The sequence below is a fragment of the Trachinotus anak genome, unplaced genomic scaffold, assembly GCF_046630095.1.
Source record: "Trachinotus anak isolate AG129_WGS33_773 ecotype Australia unplaced genomic scaffold, CSIRO_AGI_Tana_v1 ptg000007l, whole genome shotgun sequence".
NCBI classification, from domain to species: Eukaryota; Metazoa; Chordata; class Actinopteri; order Carangiformes; family Carangidae; genus Trachinotus; species Trachinotus anak.
This window is the reverse complement of record NW_027273858.1, coordinates 7,357,366-7,377,017: the sequence shown is the minus strand read 5'-3', so window position 1 is coordinate 7,377,017 and position 19,652 is coordinate 7,357,366. Positions and strand designations below refer to the sequence as shown.

Sequence of the window (19,652 nt, the reverse complement as noted above, 5' to 3'; positions counted from 1 at the left end):
AAATGCCATCAGACATCAAATCTTCAAAAGCATTGTGTCAACGTCACACTATTTTAAAAAGTCTCTTATGCACATCTCGTAAAAGTGTACAGTGATGGTTCATATGCCATTCACATCTGTGCCTGACAATCAAGTTTCCAATTTTACATCCTTCCTAGAATGACCAACACACACACACACAGAGGGTTCAAATGCAGCTTGCTCAATAGCCCAGTCCGGGGACACCCAGTACACTGCAGGTACGTTGCAGTACATTGACTTTTACAGCCTTGATTTCTATTTCACACTGTGCTTCATCCTGGTCCTCTTTCAAGGACAGTATTACTGACTAATTATGTCCTCAGCCTGCCTGAAGAGAAAAGGAAAAAAATGGAGGAGCATGTGGATGACTGTTGCCTCGTCTTTCTTGTCTGTGAAACTATCTTCTCTCAAGATCTCTGGTCTTTGTTTGAATAATGAAAAAGAATAATGAACAACATGATTGAAAACCTCAATAATATAATAATTTATATTTCAAAGAATTTAACCTGCTGGGTTTCCGTCTGTGTATTCCAAGCCTGGTGCCCCACCGGGCGTAAGCTCTTCAGGTACTTTGGGGCGGCTCGATTGGAAACCTAGATATTATGGTTAGAAAGCTCATCAGAGACATCTGCATTGACCTCCCCCCAGCCTTCAGCTAACGAAGCACAGCTGGCTGGCCACCCATCCTCAGTAACACTGTTAGAACAAGATCAGCCACAGTTGGAATAGCTATCGGACATAACAGGACAAATCCCAGTGGGCCAACGTATTGGTCAAAAAAACAAAACAAACAAAATCCATAAAGGTTTTACCCTTTGTGCCCGGTGGATGGGAGCATTGTTATTCTTTTCCTCCACTCATTTGTCAGGTTCTTCCTTTAATTTGTGACCCGTCTTTAAGTAGGCCATGAATTGTTGATCTAACTTTTGCTGGTATCCAATCACCCTGACAGCAAATGCAACGCTGCTGAAACATTTCACAACTTTCCACACAGTGTGAAGCTGATCTCGCATCAGTCTGTCCCTTCAAACAGTTTGTCCACACAAGCCTTTCATGTCAGCTGCTGGCTTTATACTAGTGGCCAGATGATATCCAAGTGACAGAAAAAAATAAATAAATAAAACAGATTAAATGACTGTTCAGTCTCAACCAAAGCTTATTTCAGGGAAAGAAGGGTATGAAAAGGAGGACCCTGACAGGTGGCCAAATACACAGTGACCTCATCACTTCCACATGGACATAAAGGCCACGTGGGTATTCAGTGTCAAGCAAGCAGACCCAGCAGGCCTAGGCAACACTGTGTGGCTCCTAATGATCTAACAGACAAAAAGACATAGAATCCGTTAAATTTAACTCAAACAAACCTCTAACAACACTGACTGCACCTCTATTTTCTATAAAGTTTGTGTCAGAAATCCAGTCAAAACACAAAATTTAGCTTGGCACATGTTGCGTGTCTCAAGCAGGACTTTACAAGATCACAAAGAGATGAGGCTGCACTGATATTTCACCAGTTTCCAACCCCTCATTTTTCAGAAAATTGAAACACTAAAGCTTTTTCTCTTAGGGGAAAAGTGGAAATTACACGACCTGCGTACATCAGGGTGGCGAGCTAGAGTGTTATCTAATGAATTATCTTCTTTACTGTCCACACAATTTCATCAACAGAGAGTAATCAAATGAAATCTGTACCTAGAGTTTGTGCTATCTGTGAGTTACCCGGTGCTATAAGTGAGTGTATTAGACAGGATTTCTGCAGGGTTCACCAACCTAAACTTTCTGAGACCTTTTGAAAAGCAACACAGAATGCAATTTAATACCTGTTTCACAATCATACTGTTCAAAGTATAAAGAAAAACCAGTAGAGACAATATAGCCAAGAATTGTTTATTATTGCTTTATCACATTTTTTCTGTACTTTCCAGCAGTATAATTCCTGATGATATAGTTAATTACATCAATGCAACCTGGACCCAGATAAGCGGCAGAAAATGGATGGGTGGACTAACCAATTAAAATTATGAATTAATTTATGCTCATTTTAGTGTTTCTTGCTCAGTACGAGACAATGAGTTTCCTCGCTTCTGTAGCTTGCAGTAGTGACAGAGTTTGGATGGTGCTGACTAAAACTCCACCAAAAAAAAACAAATAAAATAAATAAAATAAAATCGTCTGAACAGCCTCCTGTAGCCCAATCCTAGTTTAGAGAAACAAACACAAACATTTTATTACCTATGACAGACAAGAGAACGTTTTTAAGACATTTAAACTGAGGACTTTTTGATATTTTCTGAGGCCTTCTTTGAGGATATTTTGAGGACTTTTCAAGCCCTGCAGATTTATGTGATTTGCGCAACTTCCATCCAGACACAGGTCTGTGCCACAGAGATTGCGATGCTTTGTGAAACAGGAATGTAATCAGGGTAATACCAATAAGAGCAGGAAACAATGGCACAGAAACAGGAAAAGACACTTTCATGAAATACTAATGGGAGAGGGATGAAGATAAATCCTGGGAGAAAACTCCAGAAAGAAAGAAAACAAACCAAAGAAAAGAGGAAGGGAGCATACAAAACCATTGTCTTCACCCTGACCTGCTCCCTTTATGCCCTAAATAATTTCCCGCCACTCAGAGACAGCAGGAACAAAGCCTGTCTCCAGCTGCCTGTCTTTTCAGTTTGTTCAAGTGGTCTGGATGAACGGCTGACTGATGAACTGGCGGGAGCAACTCCACTTATAGACATGACTACACTACTCAGCACTGATGGGTTTAAATGAGTAAGACAGGGGGCAGGCATGGTTTGCATATGCCCTTTGATGAGTCAGTTTATCCTGATCTTCACACGAGGAGTTGCCACCAGACAAAAATAATAAATGCTTCATTCAGCCAGCATGGACACTAATGAATGAAATCTGTTTGCCTGCTTTGAGCATAGCACCGGTCAGCTCAGCAACTCAACAGGTGGGAAAACTTAACTCCCACTCCTATAAAACAGATGTTCATGTGCACCCAGTGGTGGGCTGAGGTTGCCGTCCCATCAGCTGTTTTGTGGAAAACAAAGCCACCATTCTTGTATGCTCATCTCCTTGCTTTGGGGTTAGGAGAGTCGCAAATAGCACCAACAACGTGTGACTTGGAGGCGAGCCAGGAAACACTCGCTCACAGCACGAAAGATCCCTTGTCATTCAGAGGAGTAACATTAATCCTTGCGATACATTTTAGAGGAACACTACAAAAGTATCCCCAATACTACTCATAGAAGACTGTGCCACAGCAAATCCTACATAAAATTAAGTAACATAACGCATCGAAATTCAGGGACAAAAAGAATATTAGTGACTTATGTTAGTGGTCTACATGAGAACAGATTTGATGCACAATGCAGCAGAAAAGGCTGTGCTTGCTATTATAACCACACTTCCTCTTAAGTCATCACTCGAATGTTTATAAAGCTTTTCAACTGACTCTTAATGTTTTTTCTACTGTCAGGTCCCGTGATACAGTATCTAACCATGTGCTACCACTGAAAATTTCATTAAAGCTGCCAGTCACGCATGTGCTTCCCCCGCAGGCACCAAAAGTCATGTGCCTCATGATTTACCACCAAGGTCTGTTGAGGCTGAAGAGCTTGCTGTTAAAATTCAAGATCATCTCCATCACATTTATGCCGGCAACCATTCGTGAAGAGCCTCATTCGACAGGCAGATTCTCCTCCCAAAATTAAGCGAGAAGGACAACATCTGAGACTCCACTTTTCCACAGACTCGGCGTGACTGAATCACGGTTTGAACCATCAGCTGCAAGCCTCTGTGAAACAAGTTACAGAACATCACAACCGAAGCAGTCGATTAAATGAATCGTCAGCTATTTATGGTTATTTTTCAAGCAAATATACCAAACACTACCCAGTTTAAGCTTGTCCAAGAGAAGATTTGTTGCTGCTCTCCAATTGTTGATGAATGTAAAGTGAAAGGTTTCTAGTTTTGGACTGTTTGGACTTGCAAAACATGCCATCTGAATGCCTCACATTTGACTTCAGGAAGCTTCAACATGCATTTTCCCTACCTACTTCCTTACAACTCACAGACCAAATGATTAACCATTAGTCGATGAAATAATCAGCAGATAGCAATCACAAAGGATATCATTTGTTGTTTTCTGCAGGTAGAAAACGTTAAAAAAATCAAACAAATGAAACAATACATTCAAGGCATTTGTTTGCTAGTGGCAATAAAGCTTACAAACAGTATTTTGTGTTTCTATTAGGCAGCTTTCTTGCCCACGGCGGTGTAACTAAACCCCCCCAGCCCCAGCAGAGTAGCCGGCCGGGCTAATGTTAGGCTACACATCCCGGCCGGACAGACCACGCTTGTTGGCGCTAAATTTAATTCCCCGGCAGCAGTCAACAAAGAAGACACGCTGCAACCCGGCATCAAAACACCAGTGCCCTTGTCTTCATTTTTGTCTCTCAGGAACAGTGAAATACACCAAGACGGAAACGTAAAATGAACAAAACCCCCTCACAACAGTCGAGAGAAATAGGAGGGGGGCGGTTTGCCAACTGAAACAAGTAACCGTTAACGTTGTTTTAGACGTAAATTCGCCAAATTCGGGGTCGGTTTTGAATTGAAAACAGGTTAAAGCAGAGATAATGGTCTCGGTCACCTTTGTTTCAACAAGGCTGTTTTGATTTTTTTTAATTAGCACACAATGAGGTGTCCTACCTTATCATCCCAGTGAGTGAAGCCTGGCCGCCTCTGATCCAGTGAGAGTCTTCTGAGCGCCGGGGAGCCGCTCAACGCCGCGATCCTGTGACACGTTCACGTACCCCTCGGAAATTTGTCGCTCCAGCGTTACGCTATACAAAGTCATTCAAATTAGTCCCACCTTAACATGCTGCAAGATTAAAGTAATGAATTACACATTGGTTTATCAATAATCCTAATTCAGTTGTATAATATACATTAGTTTGAGCCATTCTGCATACATTTTGCACTTTAAGTATGTTTTCATGCTAATACTTTTATACTTTCTCCTCCACTGTATACACAGCTAAAACTAATGCGGTCACATAGACCATTCCTGCGACCACCTTCATTAAGATAATACTGTTCAGTTTTGATTGAAATTGTTTTTGAGATGTGATACAGCCGTATGGTAATTTTGGAGGATGAAGTCTACGCTGTTGATTTGTCTTGCACTGTACAAAGAGGTGTTGCTGTTATTAAGCCTATGCTCATGGATATAAATATGATGAAAAAAATAACAGGAATACCAGTGTCTGTACAATGCAAGACATTTCAACAGCACCACAAACTACAGCTTCTAAAATGACCATAAAGCTGGATCAGCACCTCTCACGAACAGTTTCAACACAAACTGAACATTATAACCATCATGAACATATGACTTTTTGCAGGACTGCTGCATTAGACTGCATTGGTTTCAGCTAGATGTACTTAGTAAACTACCAACTGAGTGTATATGCAATAACTGTTCGATTTTGACTGCACTGAATTGTAATTGTATAATTTCAGATTTTCTCTGAAGGCATCATTTAATTTAAGGGGGCGCCCTCTTAGTATTTTTGATGTGGGATGACATTAAAATGGCATCTGTTACCCATTACTTTCTGAATGTGTTGCAATCTGCAAACTGTTCCACAGTTTCTGATCCTGATCTGAAGTTTGGTTAATGAATAATCTCTGTGTTGACAAATAAACAGAAATTCCCATTCATGATGTGGTAACACAAGAGGTGCATCTTACTGGAAACCCGATAGCCACTGACAGAATGATAACAAATCAGGATACTCCATCACATTAATGGAAAAGTAATATAAAAATTCAATATTGTCACAAAGCATTCCTGCTCCTTGATTTGCCTTTAATGCCCATATATATTCAATGATATTAAAGAGATAGATATCACAGTGTAATGATAAGGCAAAATATCTGATGGTAGACAACTTTGTGTTATTTCATGGTATATAACATATTGTCAAATCCACTGCAGTGATAATTATCCTCACTGATTGTTTTGAGTTTCAGTTGGCCTTCAGTCGGCCTTCCATTTAAAAATTCCTTTCAGCCTGACCCCTTGTACTTGACCCTTTGTACAGCCTGTTTGGATTTTCGGCCAGTTGTTCCCGCATACATGTTCTAATTCTGCTGTCATTTCAGGCTGTGACACCCCCCACCTGCCTGTCTTCCCTGTCAGTATAATCACCTGATCTGCTCCCCGTCCCCATGCACTCACCAGCTCACCTGTTCCGCATTCCCAGCTCCTTAGTATATATACCAGCTCACTGCATGATTGTTTTTGTGCCGTGTGTCTTCGCTTTCCAGCGTTCTCGCCTCTTGGCATACTGCCTGTTTTTGTCCTGATTGTTGTTTTGTTTGTTTTTTTTTACCTTGCCTGTTTTTTTTTTTTTGTTTTGTTTTGTTTTTTTGCCTCAGCTTGACTGCACCACAGTAGTATGACACAGTATGTGACGTTTAAACATGCAGGCATGGAGGGGAGTTGTTTTCAAACTGCACCATGAATCCTATAATTTCTGCATTATCCACGTTTATTCACTGTGTTTTTGCAAATGCAGCACCTGAATTCCTGCTTAAGGTCAATGCTGACTGTGCTTAACAGTCGCAGGCATAAAGTCAAGGACAAAACAACACAAGTAAAGGATAAGAAAGACATAGTTTGCCGGAGGGGCCCTGTGCTCATGTAACTGTGGTAAAACTGATGAGAGAGTGGGGGTTTTCCACATGCCAAAAGCTATTGCAATAGCTTTATCAAATTCTTGAGTTGTAAATGAGATGGAACGAATGGTTTCCTTAAGGAAAATGTCAATCAGTTCATGCTATTTTGCAACACAGTGTCCTGCTGTAAATCTGGCTGAAAATAATTATATTGCAATCACATTGCAATCCTCTGGTTTTAGAGCACAGCCTGTTTTCTTAAGTGTCTGTGAGAACTGACACCAATGTATAATTTCATCATAACACGTGGGCCTGTCTGAACCACCGCGCTGAGGCGTTGTTTATAGCGAGTTTTCGTGCTGCGTACGAGTCTGGAAACACTAAGTGTTGGTCTCCAGTGTTTGCTCATATAGTCGTGGTAGGTACACAGTCATCCACACCCTGTCTCCCCCGTCTAAAAAAAGCTTGCTGTGGTTTGGGAAACAAATCATCTTTGAAGGAGCACTAGTCTGTTTGCTTCCTCGCTAACCCAAACCCCACGAGGAGCAGCTGGAGCCACACAGGACTGAGGGACTACTGTGTCTCTCTGCTGGTGTAAAGACACAAAACTACACTTCATTTCCATCTTTATTTCCGTCTTTATTTTCTGAGGTTAAACATGTCTCTCTGCTACTGCTCTCCTCCTGCTCTCTGTGTTTCTCTGAGCCACAGGCTTGTTTACTGTCCTGTGTAGCCAAAGCCAGCCTAGTGGGTCAAGACACAGCCTTGACTTGGTTTTTCCATGGGGAGAGACAGAGAGGAAGGAAAGGAAACATGAGAAAAGGAGGGAAACGGCGAAGCAGAAACAAGAAAAAAGTGAGAGGATGGTTTCTACGAAATATCTCCTTCTTCAGAACATCTGAGTAGAAATGTGAAATTTGTGACAGCCAACTGCAGATGAAAGAAGAAAGCAGAAAACCAACTGCCGACACTGAACTGTAGCTCAACAGGTGCTTGTGTGAGTGAAGTCTTTGCCAACTGATTTGGCACCTGTGTGGGTGCATCTGCGGTTTCAGTGGGGCCGTTTGTCTAGTCTGCAAAAGCTGAACATGCACTCAAACCAACCTGTGCCAAATCCATATTTCCCTCCATAGTAGCATGTAACAACACTGTGAAGAGGAACCTGGGGGAACGTTCAGTTGCCTCCTTTTTGTTGCACAGCTGTATAGGCTTTCCTATTGTCAGCGCAAAATCTCATGTCATCAAGTCCTTCACTTCCCGCTGACTCTAAACAGTTCCCTCTTATGCCATTTTTAGAACACAGGTTTTTATGAGCAAATAAACATCATACATGTCTAATTCGAGCATATCCTGTGAAGTCTGTGGCATAAGAGGGGATCTCAGGGAAAGGTGGAGGGCATGACATGAATGGGCTGGAAGTGGCTTTCTGACCACATACTGAGATTTAAGAGGACAGCAGGAGGAAAAGGAATTCCAATGGATGGCCTCTTCAACCCCTAAATGGCTCAGGAGACACAGAATGAGCGAACTAAATCCCATTTGGGATTTGGAATATCGGGACCTGGCTCTGTTTTGGAGGCTTAAGGGTTGGGCTGAAGCAAAGAAGACAGGCAAACAAAGAAAAAACTCCTCAGGGAGGCGTGTGAGAGTGAAAGGCCTCCTCATCTTTACCTTTGGAGCCCCTTAACATTGCCAGCAGAGTGTGAGTGGTCTGCAGGGGTCACACACTAGTACGAAATCCCCGTCACGTTGGTCGATCCACAAATCTCCTGCTGCACAGACAATGAATTCCTCTCAATCCATTTAGCCACATTTGAAGCGGTCCATTATGGGATTCACCTCTTTAGTCCAGCACCTTCACAACTGGCATTAGTCCTGAAATTCTGAACTTGCAGTGGGTTGTTGCTCACACTCTTCTCTGTGCCCATGGAAAATCCTCAAAAACATCAAACTTTTATTTGTTTGATTCATTCCATTCCTTTTATCTCTAGTCCTCATTTATCAGTAATTTGATATGTGGTATATGTTGACAGAGGCTTACATTTTGGATGCAAACTAATCTAAAAAATGAAGCAACCTTGCCAAATATATAAATATATTGCAGGTTTAGTAACCTGTAGCTGAAAGGTTTATGGCTCCATGACTTTCAGATGCATTCCTCGCTGTACTGTATTTCAGGTCCTTGCTTGGTTAAAAAAAAAAAAAAAAAAAGAGGTCAGTAACATCTATTGTGTTTTATCAGTAACCTCAAGGACCAAGAAGTGTGATCATTCATGTGAGGAACTGAAAACATGCCAGGGAGCCAAGTGGGGGTTCACGTCAATAATTTTGTCCAACAGTGAGTTCTTCATCTTTTTCCAATGAATGCTCATAAAATTGAGGAATTATACAACACTGACAGTCCAAAATCTGTTCTGCATATGAGGAGGAGGATTGTGTGAGCGTACATTCCTCTCATTTCTACATTCCCATGCTGTTAAGCCTGAATTTAATGTGTAGTAACAGTGCTGTCCTGATGACAGGGTCAAAGCCACAGAGAGTTGGTGCCGAATCCACATTTAACTTGCACAGGTAGGAAACCGCTGCAGTCTAAAGGGGCTGAATCTGCGCCACACCCCTGTCAGTGATGTCACAAAATGTATTTCATCATTAATTAAGATGTTCTGTTAATTTCACTTCTGTTCATGCATACCCTAGTGGCGATCATCCATCTCCCTATTCATTTGGTTATGCACGTGTGACTACCGATAAATTGCTAATGATTTTGCTGGATCCTGTATTTAAATGTTTAGTGAACCAAAGTTTTTTCACTTATCATCCCAGAAATGTATTTGGAAGACTTAACAATACCTCTTTATCGCAGCAGGTATGAAGCGGATCTACTGACACATCCTCAGTCTGTATTATCATTATTCATATGAGACATCACTAACCTTATCTTGTCACTGTTAGCAGAGATAGCGCTCTGCACCATAGCCATATAAGCTCAAGGATTTCACAGGATTACAGTTAAAAATGTCCAAATAAAGTTAAGTCTCACTTCTCCCTGTCTGTCCACACGAACACTTTATCCCTGGCTTAAGCACGAGTGATTGCTGTCTATCTCTCTCTCTCTCTCTCTCTCTCTCTCTCTCTTTTCACAGAGTTGGTTAAATGAAATATTATTACATAAATTGTTTCCTAACAGAGATGCTTGGTCACCAACATAAGGCGGCATCCAGCTCTGGTCAGGAGGAGGGTTGTGATCATCAGCGTACATGATGCTGTTGGTTGATGTGTTTCAAATGTTTGCTGTGAATTTCATACATCTTCAAGTTGAAAGTTTATTTATTTAGGTTCAGGCTTTTGTTACAGACTCAAATGAGCAGCTATTTGAACAGAGTATGATACACTGATTAAATATGGGTTTTGAAAGTGAACCTCTACTTTCAACTAAACCAAGACAGAGCCTTTATTGCATAGTGTTGTGGTTAACTACAAAGAAAAGCAGCTGCACTTTGTGATTGTATGGTTATTTCTACAGTTTTCGCAATAACATGTTATACAAACGGGCCATAAATTACATCACAGATTTTCAGACACGGTGCTGTCAAATATTTTCATGCAGACCGTGGAATGCAATTTTCAGCCCTTTTTCAAAGCTTGTATAATCCTTGCAGCCTTAACTTGTGAGCAAAATGGTTTAGAAGAATCGTATTTCATTTATTTCTTTGGTGGTTAAACATTCAGTAGCAATTTTTAGTGGTTGCTATGCTGTTGTTAGTGCAGTCTGTACCAGCGTATATGCATGTGAGGTGTGCAGGGGTTTCATGTGTGTCGGCTCATTGCTCTTTGCTGCACACAGAATGTGCACACAACATGTCAGATTTAGCATACAGCTGAAATGTGTGTGAGTGCGCACATGTGTTAATGTGTTTACTTGAATGTACGTTGTGTACTATGTGTGTTTGCATGCAATCAGATATGTTTTCTCCGAGCAGGCATGTCCCCACATACATAACACCACCTGTTGAATCAATTCAGGAAATCTGAATTCCCCGCTGACAGTCTCAGCTGTTAAAATACTTTTGCTCCTGTGTAAATTTTGCTGTCATCTCATGGCCATCTACAGATCTACTCTTCTTCTCATTGATTTTTTGGTCTTTTTGTCATTCTTTTTAAAAGATCATCTTGACCAGTCCCCATCCTGGCCCATCTCTTTATCTTATCAAAGGCTCTCAGCCATCCTGTTTTCCTGTCTTCATATGGAAAATAATTAAACAGAAGCAACTGAGGGCAAGGCCATTTGGAGTGCTGCCGTTACCATGTTTTCTTTGGCATGGTTATATCCATTTAACATCGTGTTTGCCCATTTCAAACCCATTACTCAATTGTTCTCTCTATGGCTGCGTGCTACGGCACCAGTTGTATTTTCCAGTTCTACTGATACCAGCCCATTGCATCACGCTCCACCTGTTTACTTGACTCTCTCAAGCCCAGAGGCCATCTGTTCAAGCCATTATTGTTATTATTGTTTTTGACACAGTTGGAAACTGCCAGAGTTGAGACTAATTTTCTAGTTTAAAATATGACATCAAGTCTTCAGTAAGTCTCCAGAAAAGAGTTTTTGGCCTTCAACTCTCTGCAGCCTTGTTAGGGGTCAATTAGTCTGTGGGAGGCAGCCGTGATGAATAACTGGTGACTATCAGCAACTTTTATATGGTCTACACTTTGCTAGCGCCAATTAAAACTGTTGACAATGTGCCCTGTGGATTTTCCAGAGGGGGGGACGCTGTTTGTGGAAGAACTGTGGAAGAAATTCTATTCATTTCCATTGTATAGGGGTGGAAGTAGACATCTCAAGAAACATTTCAACACCTAGGCAAAATACCTAGATATCACTAGAGGTAGGACACTAGAGGTTTTTGTAGTTTGGGTGAACCAGAGTAACTCAAGAGCAATGCAGCAAGGTGAGAAGTTAAGCAAAAAAAAAAAACCAAAAAGACTCTCAGCAGCTGTTGCTAAACAGAGCTTTATAGTCAGTTTCATCTCATTGTTTGGCTGCCCGGCTTGTGGCTTTAAAGTTTAACTCTCACAACTCAATCACTCAACACTGTCTGTCCTGCACTAAATAGCAGACAGTCACAATAAGCCACTAGCTGATGAACAAAAAAGGGGATTTAGCAGCTAAAAATCCAGATATTCCCCTCAGCAATTAGTTAAGATCAATTACAAGGCAAAAGGAGCATCCATATTGGACTAAGATTTGCTGGTGGTTAGAAACACAACACCATAAGAATGATAAAGTTGCTCTGTAACTTAAAAGGTGTGTCAGTGTTCTTGAATCAGCCTGATGAGCTACACCTAGACCGGTGTGCTCAGCTATTTAAAGACCTTCCCCATCCTGCAGCCTAGGTGTGTTGCTGTCTGTCAGACCTTCCCCATCCTGCAGCCTAGGTGTGTTGCTGTCTGTCAGCATCTTCATCGCTCTCTCGCTCCTGGGAGGCCAGATGGCGGCTCTGGCCTTTCTTTTGCTTATTGTTACATTTGTTATTGGTCGACCTAAACCTTATTTGCTTGTGTTGTTTCCCCTAATCTTATCAGGCTGTGACAGTGGGTTTAAAGGCACAATTTGTAGAAACTGAATATTTCCAATTTTCCAATTTCCAAATTTCCGTCCTCTGTCCCCAAGGATCCAACATGGCTGAAGAATGAATGGGCTGAAAGAAACACATCAACTGCATTCATTTTCACTGGGACTGCGTATTTGTGGTGAAAACATGGTCACCAGCTCTGAGAGCATCTCTGAGTTGATGCATTTCAGCTTGAAATCTTTCCGTCCTTACATGACACTGGTGTTGCAGCCTAAGAGGTGCAACAAAACTCAAAGGAAAGTGACAGAGATGTCAGTCAAGTTCAGCCTGTGCACACACACACAGCCCTGAGAAGAGCTCCAATCAGCCAATATAAAGCATCTGCATGGTTGTAGCAAGGCTGTTCAGGGCTTTTAAACTTGTTCTCTTTCGTGCTGCAAAACAGCTCTGAATGAAAAGAGCACATTTATTGTCTGTGTGGCCTCATTCTGTTCCTAGGATTTGCTGGGTTTTTTTTTTTTTTTGTTTTGTTTTTTTGTTTTTTTTTTCAGACCGTGGTAAAATGATTTCAGAGGCTGTCACCAGATCCCTCAGCTGTGTGCGGACCACATGCTAGCGTGATAGCCCTATGATTAAGAGATGCATCTGCCACATGTCGGGTCAACGACTGCGTGTGGGACGTGCCGCAGGCCACAAACCCCCGGAGAGCGTCACTGCTCTGAACTGAAGGATGAGGGGTTCAAATCAACATTTCTACTGTGCAAGATCCAATAGTTACATTTTAAGGTCACTATGAAAGATGTTTTGCATTTAATTACTTTTGAATCCTCATACAAAGAAGTTCTCCAGTCGATCCAAAGTCAGGTGACTGCGTTTCAGACACAGCTTTATTGTTTTCACTGTGCTGTTTTTAGTTGTGTACTGTGTCCCTGCATGGCTCCGGGGTCATTATATGACACAATGAAAGGTGAAGCCTCAGTTTACACATGGAAACCTGACAGTGGCTGGTTACAGATAACAATAAACAGAATAGCAAAGTAGCCTAACGTGAGGCAACAGGATGTCTCTTAAATCTATTTTTGTAAATTAGCTGATAAGTGCTGTTTAGTTTGTTTTGTTTACATAACACTTCTTTGAGTGAGGTCTGTCACTTTAGATTCAAGTTTCACTGACACTTTGACCCCCAGTGGCGCTGCTGAGCAAACGCACCATGTTTGGGCGTGATGCGATGCACGGCACAGGGTGTTAACATAGAGTATATTAACGGTTAAAGGCAGCAATGTGCAGTGAAAAGTAGAAATCCAGTAAAGGAAGAAAGAGGACATTGTCCTGATTTAACAATGTGTTAAAAAAGGAATCGAAGAAGTTTTAGGAGGAAGGAAATTAAATGTTTGTAAGGCCTTAAAGGAGAACTCCACTGTCACGGAGAGTTCTCAGCCCAGTTTTGTAATGTTGTCTTAACAGAAGCCCTGTGTTTGACCCGTCAGTAAATTGAATATACATTAAATATGATACAGGTAAAAGAAAACTAGACTAGAATCTGGATAACAGCAAAAAAAGACCTTGTAGCATCATTTAGACGGTGTGAAGAATAGGCTTAAAAAAACTGCTGATTATAGACAGACTGTATTTGTAATAATTTAGTCTGAACGTGGGAGTGACTGTCCAGCCTCCAGCGGCACAGGAGCAGGCAGGAATGACCGAATGACCTGACTATGTGTCATCAACAAAACTACAAACCTCAAAAAAGTGTGTGAATGTCTGTTTATGAATTTGTGTTCCTCAAAAATGTGTCTATACTTAGTCTTTATCTGACAAGGAGTGCAGCAGCATTATCCTTATGGTTTCTGTGCCTTGGCTGTGCAGACTCGAAAATAAAGTTTATGAAATCAGTGGAGCTTTCTCTAGATCTACATCTGTTAACTTTTGAGACTGTCCTGTAACAAGGCTTGGCTAAAACCTAGTAGGTTATTTGGCTGGACTGTGTGTGGTCAGGGATTGAGGATGTAGTTGAAAACTGTTGTGGAACCACTGTAAACAACTGAGGCCATTCTGTCGTATTCGCATTCTGCCTGATGTCAGCTGGTTTCAGCCTTTTATCTCTTGGCTTCTCTCCTACTCTCTGTGCACACTGTATTATTATCATCATTAGTACTGAAACTAAAGACTATGGCAATGTTGTGATTCCATTTATTTCACTTTTGACTTGTAGCTTTACTTATAATATGATCACTCAGAGAGAAAGTTAGTAGTGACAGAAAATCCTTTTTTATTTCATTTCTCACACAGCGCTCAGCTGTGAGTCTGGGTAACAAGACTCTCTGCCTCTCACTGGACAGAGTAGACACAGAGAGCGGTGCGCCTCTCGCTCACGGGGCAGTACTGACGACTCTCTTCGATGGAAAATAGCTAACGTTTGTCCAAAAAAGTCTCTAGATTTGTCACTGGGATCTTTTTTTGAAAAGAAGTCACCAAAGGGGTTTTAAAAGTTGGTAAATCTAGAGACAAATGTGCTAAGTTGCTAAAATTAAGGCTGTAAACCCGCACCCCTGCCACTGATAGAAACTGTTTGCGCCAATTCATACTGTAACTTCATGACTCAGTCACACAGCATAACCAATCGTGTACCTTGACCAGTCAGTCAGTCAGTCAGTCAGTCAGTCACGGACATTTGTGTTGACAGTGAAGGTCTGGTACGCTCCTATCTGAGGGTAGAGACAAATGACCAAAATGTCTTTCAGGGTTTATTGTAACTTTTGCATTTGGTTGGCCTGTAGACAGTTTATTTCAACCCAGATGAGAGAAAATGTGTTTGATTTTTAATACCACTGAATACAGACAATATTGGCATCGCATCCAAATCAACTTAAAATATTGTGCTTGCAATCCTTTGAGTTTCAGAACACTCAGCTCACTCTGTGTGTGGTCTTGGCCCTTTCTCACACAACACAAATCCCCCAAATACATCTCACTATTAAAAGCAACTGTGACCCTTGTTTGGTTTTTGGAAAACCTCTCCAGCAAAGGCTTAGTCAGCAGCACATAGTCTGACCTGGCCAAAAGCCTGAGGTGCTGGCGTAATTAATGTCATTCTTGTGAGCTGTCACAATGGTTTTTACTCCATTATTCTCAACAGCAAACTTCTGCAGTGCACACACACGCCAGACAAAGCCACACGCAAACAATATCTTTGCAGCACAACTAATGACACCGAACAAGACAAGCTCGGCAACAAAATAAACAATCACCGACACTTGTACCAAAAATATGACCACAGCCTCAGCTATGGGAATTACATTCATTATTCATGTCAAATGCCAATGTTCAGTGTCAGTGCAGGAAATAGTGCGACCTTTATGAGGTGGGGCAGAAATTAACAGTGGAGGTCAGAGCGATGGATGAGTGGGCATGTAGCACGTCTGACTTTCCAGCAGGACGCCAGACTTATATATGTATATATCAACCAAAACCACAATTAGTTCCCTACGCTTAACTATACTGAAGCTCCCAGATATTATAACAGTATATCATTGTCTATCCTCCTAGGACCTGGCGTCCACATGTGTGGACATCACATTTTGGGTTGTCTAGACCACAACACTACATTTTGCTCTACAAGGGCCTGGTGTCCACTTCATGCAGTGTTCATGCAATGTTCAGAAATTTAAATGAACAGTAACAATACAAAATGTTTATGTTTTTTACTTTATGTCTTTGTGCGACTGTTGAAGCAGCACTTCAAATGAGCCATATTGTTCAAAGGGGCACAATTGTTGTTTCTACTTTTGTTTTGCACTCAGGAAAAATGCTGCTGTGTTCAGGCACAAAATAAAAGTTTTGCACATCATTACTTAATTGTGACTTCATTGTGTTCTATCGAAATCTAAAACTAAAGTCCTCATATGTGGACATCATTTTCCCAGAAACTACATCATGTAAAAAGATAATTCTTTGTTTTTACACTCATCAGGTTCCAATCAGCCCAAATAGCAAAGAGAAATTCAAAATGCATGCCATGCAAGAGTTCGGGTCTTAGGAGGTTAAAGCAGACTTCTGAAACATATCAAATCAAAATGATAAAATTCTCTTAAAATTCTGAAGTCATTAAGTATCTCAGTGACAAGAAGTATCCAGGACCCCAAACAGAACATCAGGCTGAAAACATTGGCACCTAAAAAAAAAGAGAAAGTCAATGAAAGAATTTCCTGAATCGTCCAGCATCAACATTCTTGTCTGTCAATGTTTCTAGCTCTTTATATGGGTGAGCCAAGACCCAAAGCCAACATATTCTCACACAAGGCTCAACAGACAGACAGTTATATTGTTGCATGCCTTCTTCAAAATACACGCACAGCTCTCCATTATCAGTGTATTATAAGTGCATAAAGCGTTCCCCCTGAATCTGAGGTTCAACTATCGGTCAGACTCTTTGGTGCGGTCACTCAGGATTAGCAGTGCAACTGATTTAGGTTATTTTTTGAATATTGTGCTCACGCTCTGCTGAAGTGTTCAAAAAGCTCTTCACTTTGTAGACAGTATGTGAACAGCAACCAGCACAGTTAACATTACTGGCAAACATGACGACGGTCCAATTTTATTTTGAAGTTTAAGATGGCAAACATATGTTCCTTATTATTCCTAGGCGTTTCCCTGAACAAACATGGGGAAGTTATGTAATCGCTTCCCTTTCAGCAGAAACCTTATTTCACAGTCTTTTATTTGAAATATACTGTATTAGTTTCAGTTGTGTAAAGATTATAAATCCATTGCTGATAAAAGTCAAACTGACCCCAATTCACCTCCTCTAAACACAACAAACTCTTATGTCTCCGTGCGACTGCCTGTGTGTGAGTGTATAAGATGTTTTGTTCAGGATGTAAAAACAAACCTAAGCTATTCATTCATGGAAAGTTAATGAGACCACATTCCAGTGTGTTTAAACTAAACTGATCTGTAACAAGACTTATTTTCTGAAGAAATATGCGCAAAGTATTTTACCGTAAGGATTTTTTAAATCAGCATTTTCTTTAAGCTATAAGAGCTCAACCATCTCTTCCTCCTGATCCTTCCCTCCACCTTTTAGGCCTGAGGTCGGTTTATATATGATGAAGAATCAAACTGCAAACAAACTAAACATCTGGACAGACCAGATGCACACACATGAAATTGAAAAAATTCTAAATATCAGTGCTGAAACGAAGTCACTATCAGACGTCGAAGTCACTATCAGACGTCATTTTGTGCCAATCTAATAGATGTTGAGAGATTTTACTGGATAATTGAAATCTCGTTTGATCGCTAAAGTCATTAGGATGCGTCCACTGGGCACCATGAATGCTGGTTCAAAACTTCATATCCATCCATCCAATATCTGTTGAGATATTTTACTCTGGGCCAAAGTGGTGAAATGAGTGACCAGCTGACATTACCATCCACAGAGCCACGATGCTAACATAGTTAAAAAACCCAAACACTGGCTTGTTCCAGTCTCTAAAATGTGAGGATTATCTGCATTTGTCTGTTATCACGTGATGATGAAGCGTGATACATTCACTTGAGAAAAAAAAATTGCAGTTTTTCTGAATTAATGAGATTATTTTCAAAATTCTGAGATATGATCTTGTTCATTCAGAAAAAGTGAGTGTTTAGTACGGACGTGTAATGCAATTAACAAAAATGAAAAAAAAAAAAAAAATAGATTAGTGTGGCCCTCCAAACAATATTGTCTGCCCTCGTCTACTTCCCTGCTCTCGCTGTGCACCTCAGTACATCTGCTTGATTCATCAGTATTCATGACCTTGTGTGCCAAAGGGCATCTGGTTATACACACAATGACGCTTTTGATGATCCAGTCTTGGTCACCTGGTTTCCCTCTGCTGTATCATATTACCCGGCTACATGCTGCCGCCCCTGTCTGGTTTTCAGATAGAACTTTCTAATTATAGTCGTCTAGTTGTCTCAGGACACAAGATCCTGGGAGGAGATGGGGCGTTTGAGAAAGACGCAATAAGGGACGGAGCAACTGTGTGAAGATTAAGGCATCGCTGAAGCCTTAATTACAAGGCTACAGTGTGTTGCTCAAAGGTACTTACACACGGCACCTCCGATCTCTCACCTGAGCTGTCAGTTACAGGACTTCTCTGCACTCGTGCTGCTTGAGAAGAACTAGGTGCCATTAACTAATTGATTAATCTATCATTTTATATATGTAATGTCTTCATGCATCTGGAGGACCATCGTCAAATCTGAGAAGATAACCCCCCCTTGATGTAATAATGACGGCCATCTGTTATTCTTCTCATGATCAATTATTTGATCATTGGCAAGTGTTTCAGCTCTTGCAAGTTTAGCCTCTTGAACCTGAGCTGAGCATCTTGGCCTTTCTCCTGTTTGTTTGCAAGAGAAATACTGCATCGCTGCAGGTGAAAACTGACATCAACAGAGCAGCTTATCACTGTGAGAATAGCAGCTTTCTCAAAGCCGCAGCACCGCAGCTTCAGAAGTTATCAAACACACTCGACCAACATTGCATCAAGCACACTGTGTGTGTGTGTGTGTGTGTGTCTGTATGATACAGTAGTGGTTTTTCACTCAGTGGGGGTCTATTCTCGGAGCTCTTTCATGCTGTCCCCTGCTGTGTGAGTGTGAGTGGGAGAGTGTGTGAGGAGGGATTTATATTCTCACACTGTCACCTGCTGTGATGCCTCATCTCAAAACCAACACAAGTCTCATCAGTCTCTGGCCTCCAAGGCAATCCTGAGTCCAAGGAGAGGTCAGCTTTCCACTTCCTCTGCAGCTATCACAACACAGCATGCTGGATCACTGACAGAGATATATTCCAAGAGGAGACCATGAAGGCAGCAACATACGTGCATTTGTCTGATGTTACATATCAGGTATAGATATCAGCTAATGCCCGTGGTCACACATCAGCTGGCACACTTTCAGCACCGTGATGGTCCAGCCACCTCCAAGCTGCGCACTGCGACTTACTATTTGACCATTTGACCTTGTCATCGTTTCTGCTGAGGCTCCACCAGCTCAAATCCGCTAAAAAACAAAAACAAACCAAAAAAAAAAAACAAACATCTGCATTATTTGAGTTCCTAACAGAGAATAACAACGCGCACTTTGCGGACAACCCATCAACTCCCCCCGCCTCCCCCGCCAGCTTCGTATTTTTGGCAGGCTGTGTCAGCAGCCTGAGCAGCGTCCTTTAGTTCCTATCGCCGACGCAGGAGAAAACAGACTTACCCTCATACAAGCGGCCTGCGACGCCCTCTCATTTGAGCTGTACGTGGAGGTTCATGCATGCATCCCTCTGTTTTTCTGTTCTCTCATTCAGCAGCAAAACTCAAC

At 41.4% G+C, this 19,652-nt stretch overlaps 1 protein-coding gene across 2 annotated transcripts in view; it reads right to left on the bottom strand.

Annotated features, from left to right (window-relative positions):
- LOC139622695 (equilibrative nucleoside transporter 1-like) overlaps nucleotides 1-19,652 on the bottom strand; it is a 37,765-nt gene extending 18,113 nt beyond the window's left edge. Inside the window, exon 1 of one of the 2 annotated variants that reach the window (XM_071480204.1) lies at nucleotides 19,548-19,652. The gene's annotated coding sequence lies outside the window, so the exon portion shown is untranslated. Of the gene's footprint in view, nucleotides 1-4,746; nucleotides 4,889-19,547 lie in introns of those variants that run through there. The other variant, XM_071480202.1, reaches the window with a different exon arrangement.